Raw genomic sequence first — 12,126 nt, 5'->3', positions numbered from 1 at the left:
CCAGTGACCCACAGCAGCCCAGCTCCAGGTTGAGCTGTTGTTCAGCATCTTAGCTGTGGAGGGCAGTGTCACTGGCCCTCATATGTGGGATCCGAACCGGGGCCCTCTGGCGTCCCAAGCCAGTTCTTAACCATCGCGCCACTCGGCCGGCCCCCCTCCTACCAATCTTGGCATGGCTTCTCCTGCATGTCCTTAGTTATAGGACTTCTGTCCAGCTAGACTTCAGGCAATTTTCAGTGATGGTTGTTCTGTAGTTCAGTTTTAATTTTAATTTGGACATGAGAGGATGCAAGCACAGTGTTTTATCTACTCTGTCATATTGACTGGAAATTGGGAAAACAATTTCTGAGTGAGATGAGGAAGCAGAAACCACAAAGAAGCAGGAGCTATGAGGTAGAGAAAAGATATAGTGTACAGGCTGAGCATAGGTTATTAGACAGAAGAGAAAGATGCACAGGGAGAAACAGAGAAAGGGAAGAAGGGAGGCAGGGCACCTGGTCCCTAAACTGTCCGATGTTAATAATTCTCTAATTCCTGTACATCACACTTTTTTTAAAATTTATTTTTTTATTGTTAGTTTCAGGTGTACAGAACAATGCAATAGTTATCCTTTTCACCCTCACAGAGTAACAACCCCCCTCCCTATCACCCTTTTTAACTTCATGAGAAACACTATGTTTTTTTAAAGAGTGAGTCTCTTTTCTGCACCCCAAAGGGTCCAACTCACACAACGGGCAAATAAAGGGAGGAGGTTAGCAACTCTAGATGCATCTTGGTGATGAGTCCAGGTAAACACAAACACCAAGAGATGTTATTGTGTCCTTTCCTCTGGTATACAAGGCTCCATGGTTAACCCTTGCCCTTGAAGCTGCCATACCCTAGAATCTCAGCCCTTGTAGGGTCTGGGGCACTAAACATTTCATGCTGTGAGGGCATTTTCAGTGGCAGAGACCTTGAAAGGCTCTCTCTGCAATGTATCTCAGAACTAAGGAAATTGAAGTTGCTTCCACTTGGCATATCATTACTTGTGGTCTGAAAACTGTTACCGTTAAGAACTAACCATCCTGAGAAGGAGGAGCACATCTAGTAACCTTAAATGAAGAGTCTAATTCAGAAAAGCAGAGTCTTTGCGTTTTCATGTCTTTAAGAAGAAACTCAGAGTTTTCTTGGTTGGGAAACTTCTGAATTGCCTGTGACCTAATTCTATGAACAAAACCCCTGAGACCAGCCACTGTTTATAGCTGAGGGAGATATCTGTTCACTTAAATAGGGCCCGTCATGCTGTAGCTAAATGCTTTGACAAGTGGGAAAGGACAAGTGAAATTATCTAAATGGCTTGAGCTATTTATCTATATATTGTAAGTGCTATATTTCCTGGAAAGAAGCCGTGAGTTAAGAAAATAGTTTTAACTTGTTCTCTCAACTTCCTGGCTGCTCTGGTACTCAAACCACATTTCAATATTTCTGGGTTTTGTCTGACAAAGTAGAAGCGCATGGAGATGGAAGTGGGGAGGGGAGGCAGAAAGAGGATGTAGTGAAGACAAAATCATGAAACTGGAAGGAATTTCAAGGGATCAGACACTGAAACCTCCATTTACAGGCAGGGCTGCCATGAAACGAGGGTAAATTTGCCTCCTTTTCCAAATTTGCAATGAGGACATTATATGTATTTGATGATTCTCTCCACCCTATCCATCTCATGTCACCAAAAGCCACTTTAGCCAAGAAGAGTTGGCTACATGGGGCCTATTTGTAGGTGTACCAAGTAATTGCCTTTCTTCTGAATCTTTTTTCCAGGGCTGCCTAAAATTTTGTAAGTCAAAAGTCATTTCTTTGGATGACACATATGTCTAGGTATTCTCTTGTGATGTTTACATAAACTTATCAAATAACTTTTCTTCAGAGCAGTGGGGGATTACTAGTGAATTTGATATTACTGGGCAACTATGTAAGCTGTGGGGAAAAAAATTAAACAAAGCTCTAATATTTCTGTCATACCATAAATATTAGTGGTTTGTGGTTTGAGAAATGCTTCATATATTATATTGTTTCATCTCCACAACAACACAAAAAGATACATGTTCTTATTATTCCCATCTCTCAGATGAGAACACTAAGTCTTTGGGAGATTCTATGCCTTTTCCAAGGTCTGTACGTAAAAAGCAGAGTCCAGCTATGACTTAGATCCTTAGGTTGAGTGGTTTTTGTTTTGTTTTTTCTACTTTAGGTGAACCTTCCAGAGAACTGAAGATACATCTGTTCTAGGTCAGCTTTTTTAGCCAGTGACCAGAAGCCAGGAGGGGTCAGGGTAATAGCAGGCAGTGGGCCCTTCCATCCCCATGAGAAGATCAAGTCCTCGTCCTGAGGGTAGCCTCTGGGAGGGCATACTCACCACACACACCACAGGTGAGTGGCAGCCTGGCCAGCCCTAATGAGAGGTGATGTGAGCTGTCTCTCTCTTCCCAAGAGAGAAATTCTGACAAGAAATTATCACCTCTTATCTATGCTTTCTCATTTTCTACTCAAAGTCATGTCATTTTTAGACATCCAAAGTGTGTTATTTATTGAGTCACCACCTGAACGTACTATTTATCTATTGATGAATAACAAATTAACCCAAAACTTAGCAGCTTAAAACAAGAAACATTAATTATCTTCATTTCTATGGGTCAGAAATTTAGGAGCACCTTAGCTTGGTAGTTCTGGTTCAGACTCTCTCAGAGGCTGCAGTCAGCTGAAGGTCTGACTGGGCCTGACTCCAAAATGGCTCTCTCACATGGCTGTCAGCAGCAGGAGGGCTCACTTCCTCAAGACGTGGACCTCTCCATAAGGCTGCTTGAGTGTCCTCATGATATGGAAGCTGGCTTGCTCCAGAGAGAGCAATCCAACAGGAAGGGCAAGAAGGAGTTCAGATGTCTTTTATGTTCTAATCTTGGAAGTCACGTGCTGTCGCTTCTGCCCCTCTCCACTCATTAGAAGTGAGTCACTAAGGACAGCTCACATTTACTAGAGGAAAATTAGAGTCCACCTCTTGAATAGAGGAATATCAAAGTATTTGTGGTCAAATTTTGCAATTGCCTCACTAGACCACTAGTGCACTGAAGAAGTGTATGATTCTAACAACTTTCAGGTAATGGAGCCAGAAGGGTGAATATTTCTCTTAGTTGTTCACCTCAGTCAGAGGTGGATTATAGGATTGTTCTGATGAAGCTCTGGAAAAGGTGCGGTCATTCTTCTAAGAAGCACACAGTCACAAATACAGCGGGCAGATAGTTACAATCCACTGCATCCAGTGCTGTAACAATGACTGAGATTTATTGAGCACTTACTATACAGCCATGATTGTCAGAGGGCCTCTATTTCTATGAAGTCATTTAATTCTCACAATAATCCGAAGAGGTAGGTATTGATATTATCCCCACTTATGAAGACAGTTAGTAATTGGTGGAGCTGGAAGAAAAGGAACGTGTACAGAGTACCGAGAGATGCAAGGAAGGAGGTGCCTCCTCTGCCTGGGTGGGGGTGAGAGCTGTAACAGTCTGAAAGAGGAGATATTTAAGTTGGGCTATGAAGCATGAGTAGGAGACCGTTAAGCAGACAAGGTAAAAGAGATGTAAGAATACAATCTAGGCAAGAAATTGTGAACACTGAGGCTAGAGTGTGGAGAGCTGCTGCAAGTTGCCTACAGCCCTCTCATATGTTCTGGTGGGTGTGAGCAAGCTTTTTGTAGTCTTTACATATGAGTTTCACATAAGTCATGCCCACAATCTGATTTTGGTTCATAACTGAATGAAAATTTATGTCCCAAATAGATCTTTAAGGGGTAGGTGTGGAGAAAGAGGAAAATGTCTACGTCTTGCCTCTGTCTAGTTTGTTGTGTTGTTCAGAGCAAGCAGGGAATGAGGTTGCTCTCTTAAGTTCATTTCCCACTGGATCTGGCTTGCTTTTCTTTGATCTATGCCACAGATAGTGACCACGGCCAACTCTAATCCAACCAGCTGTCCCATTGTCCCATCAGCTTCACTGGGGTGAATGGAAAGCCTTAACCCAATGTATAAATGACAGGAACCATCCTTTTGTATGAAGCACACCACATAGTGCAGCTCATCATTGCCACAGCAAACTCCTGCTTAGCCTGACTACGTAAGTAATGTTGTGGTGGTTAGTTGAGTATTTTGATTCACTAAGGGTTACTACAGAAGTCATCCATACATTACTAATGTTCAAAGAATTATAGTCCACTAAGGGACCACTTTGTTCTCATATAACTCTGTGCATGATTTAATATTTCTGTGAAGATTCAAAGGCACTGCAGATATTATGGGTTCTTAAAGTCCACATTATGATGGTAAGGTTAGGGACATGAGGTAAGATAGTGTGAGAAAGAGGGCAAAGATGTTTTCCTGTGGGAAGTACCAAGCTTGCTCTGGGGGGTAAGTGTGGGGGTCAGCTTAGGAAGGCATGCATCTTCCAGGCTGTTCCTGGAATGAGCAGAGCATAGGGCCGTGCCAGAGGACAGGTGCTACCACAGATAGTGTCTTGGAGCTCATCTGGCCCGTGGTTACAAAGGCATCTAGTGAAAACTTCCTTGTTCATGAGAACCAGCTTCAGAGGTGGGTCAGATGCAGATTCTTGGGGGCATTGCTCCCTAAGGGCACCAAAGCATCGCTGGAGTACTAGACCATGCTGAAAATAGAACAAGATGGAAAAAGTGGTTTATTCAAAGTATAAGTGCAATTAGAAGTATATTTATTAGAAGTATAAGTGCAATTGGGATATGTCAAAGAAATATTGTTTGCAGCGGGTTGAGGTTTCCCAATAGTTGCATGTCATTTTTTCTTCGAAGGAGGGCAGGTCTGGATGGGATCTGAGCTTTTGCTTATGTAAGTGGGGTATGCCGATTTGGGACAGAGCACAATTGTTCAGGGAGCAGAAGAGAGGCCTAGCACTTTTGTCAGCCATGCCCCTCTCTCCCCCATTCCTCCACATAAATGTAAAATGAATGTTTAAAGAAAATCATTTTGGAGGGATGGTAAGTTATTGGGCTTCCCACTAAGGTCATCATGTTTCTGTCTGGCTTTGTTCCCAGTAATACTGACTGTTTAAAGCTCACTGGTCAACGTATCCTGTGATCCCAATCTCCCCACTTTCTGCCATTTCAGGAAGTTGATTCTACTTCCGTCAGAAAGTGGAAACAAGAAAAAAGATGAAAGGGGATCTAAAACGGTCAAGTGTTCAACTTTTTGATAGAGTCTAAAGGCTGTGTCCATCTCGTCATCATTTCTTTGTGCTCTTGCCTTCCTTTTACCTAGTGAGAGATAGGGGAAGAGGAATTACTCATGATTACTTGTTATTACCCAGGATTACTCATGAAAATAGTACAACCAGTTTGGATTCTGCACCTTCCTTTAACAAACATTTCTGGTTATTATGTGTCAGGCATTGTTCCAGGCAGATTCTGAATATGAATCCATTTCATGATTGTAACAGCCCCATGAGGCAGGTACTATTATCTCCACTTTACAGATGGGGAAACTGAGACATGTAGCTGGCACAAGGCAGAGTTGGGGCACCCCCAGACAGTCTGGCTCAGCATCTGCTGTTAACCATTAAGCCTGCCTGACCTCAGAACTCTGCCCCTTAACGTTTTCCAGAAGTTTTAACTGTTATCCCCTGTGATCCACCTAGACTAATGAACACATAGAGATCTGGTGCTGGTGAGAGTACCGAGGCTTAGCTGAATGAGAAGGGGTCCCTGGAAGGGTCCTCAGGATTGAACAATAGAGCAACACAAGATGCCCAGAGGTGATTTTCCACAGAAACATCAGCTTTGTTGGGAACAGAGAGAGGAAGGTGGGTGAGGGTGAGGCTGGGATGTAAGATGCAGTCCATATGCGATTACATTAAGACACATGTATATATGTGTTTGGAAACCTGTGTACATGTGGTTCTGGTTGTGTGTGAATGTGTTTATGCATTCATGTTTTTTGAGCCCACTGTGTGCTTGTGTGTGCGTGCGTGTGTGTGTGTGTGTGTGTGTGTGTGTGTGTGTACCCGTGGACTTGCTAATGTACTGAGAAGGTGCTAGAATCAATTCCTTCTATAGTGACTTGGTTTCTGCTGCATAGCGAGTTCATATCTACATCTGGGTTCATTCTGCCTCAGAAGTACCTGGTCCTCCCTGTCTACTAAATGCAGATTACTCTTTTCCTTGAGCCAAAGGAAAATGAAGCTGAGAGAAAAAGTAAAGAGAGAATTCTAAAATCAACACTTTTTTTTCCCCTAAAAGGACCATTATTTGCTCAGAAGTCCATAGGGTGAGGAATACCCTTGGAGATTCTCTCTTCTCTTGGTTGAAGCTGAGGCACACAGCTGGAGAGGACCACAGAGTCCCCTGGTATGCTGGCCCCTATCCCGGTGGGCGGCCAAGACCTACTCCAGTGGCTCATAGGCGTTAACCATTTAGCCATAAAGTCAGGACCTGGCGGGGCCTCCAGGTTCCATTTCCCCAAACCCTTAAAAATTTAAGACCCCCATTTAAGACCAGCCCTGCTGTACCCAGGAACACTGTTTATACAGGGCTTTTCCAGAAGCCACTGCCTACAAGCAGACAGGAAAAAGGAAACAGAGAAAGTCACTGCTGCTGTAGTTTTAGCACAAACTGTGAGCATGATTGTGAGCATTGGTCTGTCTGTAGAAGTGTCAGCCCAGGCTTCTCCCATTGGAAGGTGATGGTTGGGGTGATATTCCCAAAGAAGCCAAGAACGGGGTGGACCGAAGGCGACCAGAATTGCTTGGCAGCCAGGATGATAAACAGCACCAGCAGAGGGCGCCACCGCGCTGACTCTCATCTCACTGCAAGATACAGGCGAGTGGAGGGGGTTGATGCTCAGAAAGGCCAAAGATGAATCGATTCAATACTGTACCCCCCTCCTCTGTCTCCCTCCCGCTCCTATGTCTTTTCTCTTCCCTGCCCCCTCCTCTGTCCCTACCTTCCCTCTCCTCTCTCAGAATTTCTTCCCATCTCTAGCCCCCATCCCCTCCACAACCTGAGCGGCTCACCCCAGGGAACCTCAAGTCTAGTAACTGAGTGTTAATTATGTCTGAGTGGATTCTAGAGAAAAAGAAAACCATATACTGTATCAGCAGAGAAATGGTTTCACTATGAGGAAACTAATGATGCTTTTATCAGGAACAATATAAAGATTGCTTTTTCACTAGTGTGTGTCCCATAGGGTTCAGGGCTATGAGATATTTCTGTAGCTGGCTTTAGGTTCCTCTGAGCTTTTACATAATCAAATCAATATAGCCATGATTCACCCTCTGGCAACAACTGCTCCCTGCGAGTTTGCTGTTGCTTCTTGAGTGGCTAAAGAGAAAATAAATAAATATACAGAAAGGAACTTATTATGAATCTGTAAACATTGATTTGTTTGGTCTTCGGTCTTCCTTTTTAATTGCTCTGCATACACATGCACACGCACGCACACGATGTGAGCGTATAAGTTCACGGTCAGAAAACAAGGTGGCTGTGTATTGCCCAAGTGTTTCCTGTGGTCTGTACGGAAGAGGCTTGTTCTGATTTTCAGAGTCAGAGGTTTGTTGCTTGCCTGTCCTCCAGTGTCCTTTTCATACATTTTATTAATCTTCTTCCCCATCCCTGTGAATCCCCTACATTCTGGGCGTGATTTTTTTGGTCCTTGCCTTTCTCTTTGAATCACATTGTTTCTATCAGGAATTTCCCTCCCCTCTGCCTGGAAGAAGCGCTCTCCCGTGGACTTATAGGTCATCCCAGTGCCATCAGCGAGGCTCAGGCTTGCCTCTCCCCTGTCCTGAGAACAGCTGGTCTGGACCTCAATGAGAACAAGCATGGGAGTGGGAGAGAGGAGGCCGCGTGCATGTCGCGCTTCCTCGGGAAACACACCTTCCCTCCTGGTTCCTCCTGAGTGTCAGCCCAAACGTCACAGTTCGCAGAGGGTTAGCACCGGGAACAGCTCTTGAAATCTTTCAAACCACATGTGATTTGCTACTCCCCCCACCCTCCACCCTGCCCTCAACTCCGTCCCTTCTTTCTCTAAGTAAATAAACAAAGACATCTTTCTTTCAGATTGAAACATGGGGGAGGATTCGGTGTCATAGCATTCTGTCATCTACTTTTCATAGACAACTTCGGATGACAGGGTCCTCTAAATATGGTTTTTAAATGTCACTGGCTGCTTTGAATCAACATAAAGTCAACTGACAAAATAGGTGTGTTTAGCTGGGTTTGGAGAATAAAGGTGGAGCCTCATAGGCATCTGGCTGATCACAGGGACAGGCAAAGATTGTTTGGGCATTTCTGTTCTGGTCCCAAACGTTAGAGGCCTTGTTCGTATACGCTTCCTTTTTCCTGTCTCCCAGAAGAAGAAAAAATAAATTGGAAGAAATAGCAGAGATAAGCCAGTAAAGAAAAACCACTTATGTAACCAGGTGTGCTGAACCCTGGGGATGAAGTTATCACAAAAATAAAATGGCTCCCTAATTGTAAGGAGTCTTAATGTTGAAGCCATGTTTCCATGACAAGGATGCCATGCTCCTCTGAGAGGACAGCAAAGAACAGAATTCTTTAAAGATCTCCCTTCTTTGGGTAAACATTTGCCATGGGACAACATCATCTTGTAGTACTGTCAGTCGTGTTCCACTCCAGGACTTCCAGGCACCTGGGTAGACATCATCTAGCTTAGCTTGTATTTCAGGGAAGGGAGGGAATATTCAAATAGTATTGGGTAGCACCACGCTAGCAACACAGCGTGTTTGCATATGGAGAGTCACAATGGCTGCCATTTATTGGACACCTACTATGTACCAAAGACTGTGCTAGGAGCTTTGTGTGCATTAGTGCATTCGATTAATTCAAATCCTCGGGACACTAGAACAAAGAAAGTTGTATTATTCCCATTTTATGAAAAAGGAAACTGAGACTTAAAAAGCTTACATGATTCGCCCAAGGTCAAAGAGCTGGTATATGATTAAGCCTCTTTAACCTTCAAAGTTTGTGGACTTTCTGCCATGCCAGTGTCACAAAAAGTGTGGGAAACATGCCAAGGTGACTTTGAGTGGCTCCTGGACAAACTTATACAAAATTAAATAATTTCATGCTTCTTTTTAAACAAATATTAAAAATCTTATTGCTACTTTTCTTTTTAACCAAAAAATAGCCTTTTGTAAGAATAATATGGCTATTTTTTAATCTAAAAGAAAGGAAAGCAGTGTAAACCGATAAAGTAAATATATTGAGATGGAAAATGCTGATACGGTGAAAATCACAAAGGAAGGAAACAAATGACTGGGGGTTGGGGAATACCACAGTCAGCCGCATTGCCTCTAAGAGCAGGAAAGCTGAGATAGTGTTAGCTGCCTCAGAATCTGTGTTGAGAAGGATGCTGAGGCCGCATGTGTTATCTATTAGTGATGTCTGCCTTGGGGGTACCATGCAGGCTTGGGGGGAGCTAACAGTGACTTGTGAGGCCTCTTTGATCAAGCCAGCTTGCTCCTTTTCCAGAGGAAGAAGAAGCCCAGAGAAATTAACAAAACCATTCAAATGTTTTGAGTCAATAATTCTACAATGAACAGCCTTTTTCTAACAGGTCCAAACATTAAGTTTATAGTTCCCTGTCAATACATTTTGTCTTTGGGGGAGGGGTGGGCATCACACTATATGCACAACATCACCTAGTTTATTTCCAGTAGACAGGCAACACTGGATTAGAATCCTGTCCTATTCCATGTGTGATCAGAGGAAGTGACTTTTGAAGTTTCTTCCTCTGCACAGATCACCACCGTTACAGTACTGTTGTGAGGGCTGGATGAAATCAACCAGATAAAGCCCCAATTATGGTAAGCAGAGTAAAAGTTCAATAAATGTTACCAATACGCTGTCATTCCCTTATCCGTACAATGAGCGCTGTTCAGTGCCTACTATGTGCATTAACTTCAACCAATAGTGTTTGCAGGGCAATGAAAATAACAGGCAATTCATTTGTCAGCACACGCTTGGAAGGCTCAGCTGACACTTCCCAATGCCTTTCTGGACATCATCTCTTTGGCACACAGCCCTCCATCCTCACCAACACACGAACGCCCAGACCCTGACCACATGCTCTCACACCAGAAAAATCAGAAAATACACTAAGAAAAATCCAATAATACTTACTTGAGGTTTTTAAACTCCTTGGGGGTAGATAGATACAAGGCAGTAAACCAGCATAGGGAAAGAAAAACAGTTAAAAAAAAAAACTAATAAAAAAAATCCCATAGGAAGGAAATGGAAACCCCCCGCCCCCCAAACGAAGCTCAATTGTGTGGTTGCCGTAGCTGCTTTCCTGGAAAGGGGGCCAGAAGCTGAACGCATGGAGCACTTAGACTGGAATTGTTTTCTAAACAGATTTTTTTCTTTTTTAGCGTGTATTTTTCACATATTTTAACCTTTCTCAAAATGTCCTGGCCAAAAGCAGTAAAAATGCTGTACTATTAAACTTAAATTAGGGGCCTGTGTCAGCTGAGGGACCCAGATGGGTTGTTTCTGGCAACAGGGGAGAGCTGAAAGGAGGGACAGCCACACCAGCATAATGCCCTCAGGTGCTCGCTGGGCGCGGAGGGAGACATGGCTCAGCTCACCTCGGCCCCTGGCTCATGATGGCGAAGGCCCTACTGGGGGGAGCAGTGAGAGAAATTTTAAACAATAATGAGGGGACATATGCACGTTGAGAAGTTACAAAAATTAAATGTGCATGTTTTCAGAACCAGCAAGAGAGGCTGTGAGTAGAATTTCATTTTGCATTCCTAGTTATAAAAAGGGAGAGCCTCTTAGGACTTAGCAGGGGGTGCCTTAGAGGTAAGGAATTAGGGGGTAGGGAGTGGCCCAAGTTTTATTCAAAACAGTAGGTTTTAGCTAAAGCCAAGTTGGGCAAAAGAGACATGTTCACAAGTCATCACCAGTTATGGCCAAAGAAAAGTCACTTTCCATCTTGTGATTTTCTACAGTCTTTGGGGACCAAACTGCAAGCGTTAGGACTTTTTTTTCCTCAGGAAAGTCAACTCGGTGAAGTATAAGTTTTGGGTTTCGTGTTGGGTCACCTTTAGTATTATGAGAGCCCAGCATGGCCTGACTCGGTCAAAGGGTACCTGAAAAAAGTTCTGTATTCAGGGATGAGTGGGTTTATTGATCTCATCGGAAAATGAGCATTTCAGCTTCTCTCTGAGGAATCAGCCTGGATGTGTCAGCAGAGTCCCTTTGGACACATCGACCCAAGCTGAAAAATGTACTTACAACATTTCATGTCTACGGATTGTGGTGCTACTGGCCGTATTGTCTGATGGTCTATTCCGGAAGAAAGAGAGGGAGGGGGAACAAGTAACACCTCACTCTGCAGACTGCTCTGGCCCGTGTCTGCACCCAGGCACAGACAGACAGGCCTACGGGCAGTTATGGAAGCCGTCAGGGACCCACTGAGCCTTGCACAAAGATTGTTGCAGTTGGAAGGAGCCTGTAGCTCACAGATGTTTTGCAGCAAGGGGCGGTAGCGGGGTGGGGGACCGCCTGAAGAGTCTGCTGGTACCACCAGGCCCTGCAGTTAGAGTCCAAGCTTGGGCTGCTAGGACTTGACTAAAGGAAACAAATGTTTGACCAGACACCTGAGAACATCTGTTTTGTTTTGCCTGTGTGGATGCAGCCTGCCTGGCCTGAGGTGTCTGCTTTTGGCTGAGATGCAAAATGGGCCCCATTTGTAAACATGGGCAATGCCAATATGGGCAAAGCCAATTCAGGTGATTGCATTTTCCCTATTTAAAGCTCTCAATAATATGAGTTTCTTCCTGCTTTATTCCAAATCTAAACTTTCAGCATTTAAAGGGAGGGGACAGAAAGAAACCTGGGGTGCCCTGGGCACCAGTTGCCCTCTGGGCTTTGAACCTTTTTTTTCTCTCCTATCCCCAACTTGTGATACTAACGGACCTCAAATCACTGGTGTTGACACCCCGCTACACACACTCCAACCCACCTGCCTTCTTCCCTGATGAGGACAAGAAAGCTGATGCTGAGAGAAAGGGTGTGTAGTGATGCTATCTCAGGAGGAAGCACTAAAAGAA

This window comes from Hipposideros armiger, unplaced genomic scaffold, assembly GCF_001890085.2.
Source record: "Hipposideros armiger isolate ML-2016 unplaced genomic scaffold, ASM189008v1 scaffold_506, whole genome shotgun sequence".
Classification (NCBI taxonomy): Eukaryota; Metazoa; Chordata; class Mammalia; order Chiroptera; family Hipposideridae; genus Hipposideros; species Hipposideros armiger.
Note: the sequence above shows the minus strand (reverse complement) of the source record.